General features: G+C 28.1%; 1 protein-coding gene across 1 annotated transcript in view; it reads left to right on the top strand.

Moving 5' to 3' along the window:
• Nucleotides 1-6,000, top strand: part of LOC101239476 (uncharacterized) — a 61,953-nt gene that overhangs the window by 20,545 nt on the left and 35,408 nt on the right. The window lies entirely within an intron of this gene.

Consider the following 6,000-nt stretch of genomic DNA (forward strand, 5'->3'; position numbering starts at 1 on the left):
TAATATTGTCAAAAAAAATTATTCAAAAGTATGTCAACCTGGGTTTCAAAAAAAGCATGTTTTCATAGAGATTTTAGAAAACATAAGTTGTTGACCTGTGTTATACATATTAATAGTATAACTATAAACTTAAAGAAGAAATTATATAATTCTTTAATAGTTTGCAGACCTATATTTTTATTATATATATGCATTTATATTTATAAATATAAAGTAATATATTAATTTATAATAATTTCTCTGTTTACCTTTAAAATTTATTGAAAAAAATAAGATTATATTTTTAATGTAATCGTTATCTCCTTAATTCTTCTTACTTTTTCTTTCAAAAAATTGTTGTTTGCGACCAAATCTCCTTAAATATTAGGAAAATATCTCCTTAAATCTCCTTAAAATCCTTACTTTTAGCCTTAGTTTTAATAGTTGCAAACCTAACTTGTAACCTTGCCAGCTGCGTCTCATAACTTTATCATTTTAACATCCACAGCACATAACTTTAGCATTGTAACATCCACACTGCATTTTTTTTTCTGGAATTTTCCGTATATTTCTTCAAAATATTTTCTGTAGTTTTTGCAGATATTTTTATGATTTTTTTTTTTTTTTAAATAGGCCCAGGATAATCCCTGAAAGTTGGATTTAACCAATTAAATTAAATTAGTTCTTATTATGTTAGATTTGGACAAATTAAATTAAACCAATTTAAATTGAAAGGTTTTACATGCATTTGCTACACACAATTTATTTTAGTCTAAAAAATGATTTAAAATTGTTAAGGAGTTCTTACTCATGCACTCATTCTTTCATGTCTTATGAAAAAATAGTCTGGAGTCAACCAAAAATTAATACCAAGTCAGTTTTGCAATATTCTTTGAATTTGCAAAAGCATTTGGTCTTGTTGATCGTAACAAATTACTATAAATTATTGAATAATATAATATTCTAACTGGCTCACATCCTGGATTTAGTGCTGAGTAAAAAACCTAATATAAGTATTTAAAATACAAATACAAATACTTCAAAAAAATTTAAAATAAAAATACTTTTAAAAAAGTATTTTAAATACTAAATACAAAGTATTTTACCACTTTTAAAGTTTACAAATAAAATATACACCATTTTAAAAATTTATTTTTACACACTCTAATCGCTCTAAAAGTAATTACTAGTCATTATAATACATTTATATTGAAATATTATTCATTCAGTGATCCACATTTGTTTTTAGCAGCAGGAGTCGATTGAATATTATATCACTTAGACAGTTATGCCATGTTTGGCATAGGCGTTTGTATTTTTCTAAATAGTTGTTTGACTGGAGCCAACAATAGTACAGTGGTATTGAATTAGACAAGCAGTGACTGAATAGTCTTAATCTTATTCAGAGCATTTAAACTTGTATCTTTATCATTCAGATACGAACATGCAATATTGCTGAGCGCCATTTTTTGCACCAGCATTTGGAGTGTCATCATTATATACAATAGAATTTTCAATTGTGCTGCCAATGGTGACATTGAGATTGGTCGCTGTCAACGGCTCACTGGCAGCTAGTTTGGCATTTTCAAACATTTCTCTGCAGATAGCTTGTTTATTTGTTAGCTTTTACCATAACTCGAACAGTGGGTGAGAAGCTGCTGTAACAATCTTGTATGAATAACTCACATCAAATCTCAGTTTCTTTTCAAAACAAGCTTTCATGCTTGCTAACAATGCTGCAGCAAATTGTTTAGCATATTTTAATTAGCAACTTTGAAACACTTCTAATTTCACCTGTAAGCTATGTAAATGTGGAAACACATGTTCATAATACACATTATCCCCTTGCAAAGTATCCAATGTTGTAGCAACAGGTTTCATGACCAAAGTATAAACTTTCAGGCATTCTAAGTCTGGCTTTTTAAACTTAGGCACATTCAAAGCATAAAATATATCATTTGGTTTGTCTCATAATTCAAGTAATCGCTTGATAGCAGTGTATAGAGAATTTCAACGCGTTGCCATGGGGCAGAGTATTGCTTTGTCTGTAATATTTGACACAGCATCTAATGCTTTACTACTTTGTCAAGTTGCATTCCATATTGAAGTGAATTTTCCCAGACCTGCACTGTAGGTACACTTAAATGTACTGCCTGTGTCACATGTCTTCTTAGCACCTTCATTAGTTGCCAATAGATTAAGTGAATGGTTGTTACATTTTTCATGAGATGGCAAAGAAATACTCTTGGCTCTGGACTCATCATCATCATTGTGTTCTGGAAAACTGAATGTCTCCAATTTAATTACATCAGTTTAATCTACATTAACTTCATCCTCTTTCATGTCTTCTTGCTCTTCAAAAGTATTAGGTGTGATAGTCACACTTACACTAGTTGACTCTACAAAAAATTATCTGAATGCTTTTCCAAAATTTGACCAATTGTCAGTGACAGTTGCTGAGATTTTTTCTACATTGAAAATTAAAACAAACGTTTTGTTTCAATTTTTTGCAGGATACTTACAGGATACTTATGTTTAAAGGGTTTACAGGATACTTATGTTTATGGGATTAAACCCATAAAGCAGTCGCAACTAAGCCGGTTTTTCAATCGTAGCCAAAGGACGCATCTCTTCAGCAAAGTATTCTAAAATTAAGTGGTCAGCTTCTTCTTGCAACATAATACTACATTGTGGTGAAAATTCCAATTCTGCTTCATAGTAAGTAATTTGTTTGAACTTCTTATTAGCAGGGGCTTCATCAGTCATTCTTCCTACACCAGCCTTGCCTAGCTTACGCTTCCTCTGAACATCTGCCTTATGTGCCTTATAGTCTCCACAGCGATTTTTGTGCGAGCTCAATTCTGTAAACATAAATCCTTTTAAAAGTTAATTTTTTACTTTGCTGAAACTGAGTATTGTATATTTTAATTTATATTAATTTGTACTGCCTTGCCTTTAATGCAACATAACATACATGTTTGTTGATAATTAATTGTATATTGTTCATATTAGATAAGATAAATTAATTTTAACTAATACTAAATTTTAAAATTACCTTCAAATGCTTAACAAAGTTTGATGTTGCTGCCAACCTGCCCGATATTTGCTTTGAATCATGTACACATAATAAGCATAATGCTGATATTTTATTACTTTTTTTTGATCTGGCTACGATTTTGAAAAAAAATACCATCTACAATGGCTGGTAAAATTTTATTATTTTCTTCAGTCATTTCATTTTCACAGCTTGTGACAGCCATCTTTAAATTAAAATTGTTGGTTACCACAAAATAATTTAATCATTATCCTAATGAAACTAAAGTAGATAATTGAAATAAGAAATAATTCAGAATAAATAGTGGCTAAGTGACATTTAGACATGGCAGTAGTATTGTGAATGTTTTAAGCGGTATTTGAATTACAGGTATTTTCAATTAGTAAAAAATACAAAATACTAATCAAAAGTATTTTAAGTAGAAATACTAAATACTTTCAACAAAAGTATTTAAAATACAAATACAAAGAAAGTATTTAAAATAGTATTTTAAATACTGGATTGCAGCTTAATTATATAATTATCTTCATTATATTTAAAACAGTGAATAAGTTTTAAAAATTTAATTAGTTCACTTAAACTCCTAAGCATTTAATCATATAAATTCCGGTGATATTTTCTGTTTTTCTTTGTAGGTAAATTATAATTTATTGATGTTAATTTATTGAAATTGAACTGCTCAAGTCTGTTGGTGATATAAAAAAAAAATTGTCAGATCCATAAAGTTGAATGCAAAACTCATTACTCCTTTATGGATCAACTCAGTTGATCCTAAAGGTTAATGCAAAACTACATCTTTTGACCTCAAACATACTGCAAAAATTAAAGCAAATTTTTTTGAAGAAAAATCAATTGGTTACCATGACTACCACGGAGCCCTGATCTTAACTCCATAGAACATCATTGGGACATTGGACCACAAGATACCCTAAAACAAAAGAGGTTCTTAAACTTAATTTAAAGAACCTCTACAGAGGGAATGGGATTTAATGCTACAAAAAAAAATTAAAAAAACTTATTGATACTATGCCTAACTGATTGCTAGAGGTCATAACGTCAAGAGGCATTCAAACTTATGAAAAATAAATGTAAATGTCATGCATTATTGGATATTATTACATTATCGCACATAAAAAAAGTTTATATTATAGGGTATTATAGTTTTTTTAAAATGTCTTTTAAATGAATTTGCATTAATTAAAATCTTGCATAAAATAATGTTGGAAATACAACACAAACGTGAAGTGAGGAAATGAATCATTTGGAAAACAAACAATTGAGAGAATGAGAAAAATGCATGATCAATGCTATAACATAATAGCAATATAATAGCATATAACAAATTCTATTATCTAATATTAACATAATGCTATTATCTAATGTTAACATGCTATTATCTAATAGGCTGACAGATGTAAACCTGTGTTATATTGTTTCCTGTCTACAATCGTGAATACTGGTTCTTTTTGATTCTACTCATCAGATTTTTGATTCTTTCTAGTCACTATGCAACTCGTTATTCGAGATAACTTCATAGAGTTTAAGGTGCTCGGTACATCTCTTAAAGTTTTTATTTTTTTAAGTTTACTCTAGTAATTTAGATTATGGCTATAGTAACTAAAATGTAACAAAAACTATCATCACCATCATCATCATCATCATCATCATCATCATCATCATCATCATCATCATCATCATCATCATCATCATCATCATCATCATCATCATCATCATCATCATCATCATCATCATCATCATCATCATCATCAACATCATCATCATCATCATCATCCTCATTATTATCAGTCGTTTATATCATATATCAGTATTGAAACATTATCATCAGTCGTTATATATCATTATCGTTACCAGCACCAAATTATTTTAATATTATTTTTACAAATATATGAAGCAGGGCTCAATTTAATGGTTGGACATTGCTGCCCCTCAGATCATTCTTGAGACCTGCTCAAGAATGGTCCAAGGGCAACAAACCTCAGTTGATTTTTTCAGTAAAAATGAACAACAGTTGGTTGCCCCCATAAATCACATCTTAAAAACAGCCCAGGGGGTGGCAATGTCCGACTGTTAAATTGAGCCCTAATGTAGTCTTTGAAGTACTTTTTCATTTGTAGAATAAATCCTGTGAGACTAAATTAATGCCTCAGTCTTTGAATCTAAGTCAATTTGTATCTTAGTCTTGGTGACTATTATTGATTTGCAGAGCTTATGATTAAGTTTAATCTGGACTATACTTAAATATCAATTTACTGTTGTAAAATCAGATTTGAATCTTTCTTTTTTTTTTTTTTTGTTCTTGTTCTTTGTTTGTTTTTCTCAATATCTGACCCAAGATGCGAATCATTTTCCAGATGACTTAAAAAAGAAACTTACCTTTGCTTTTTTTTTTTGTATTTTGTCTTTTACTCTATCTTGTTCTCAGTTTCTCCTTGTTCTCCTTCAAGTGGTTCAGAGCATACTTTTAAATTTTTAATTTATTTTAAACATCTTCACTTCTAACAAGGCTGGAAGCAACCACTATTAGTTAATTATTGTTAATGTTTATATATATATATATATATATACATATATATATATATATATATACATATATATATATATATATATATATATATATATATATATATATATATATATATATATATATATATATATATATATATATATATATATATATATTATGGATATATATATATATATATATATATATATATATATATATACACATATAATTTATATATAATATATATGTTATTGTTACCCGCAGTACCAGGAATTAGCTAAATGTTAATGTTTATAATATAATTTAATATTGCAACTCTGAGTTTCATGTGTTACCACAATCATCAAGTAGTAAAAATTTAATTTAGGGCAAGTAAATTTAATTTATATATATATATATATATATATATATATATGAGTATATATATAAATAGTTTATATAT

This window comes from Hydra vulgaris, chromosome 10, assembly GCF_038396675.1.
Source record: "Hydra vulgaris chromosome 10, alternate assembly HydraT2T_AEP".
Taxonomy (NCBI): domain Eukaryota; kingdom Metazoa; phylum Cnidaria; class Hydrozoa; order Anthoathecata; family Hydridae; genus Hydra; species Hydra vulgaris.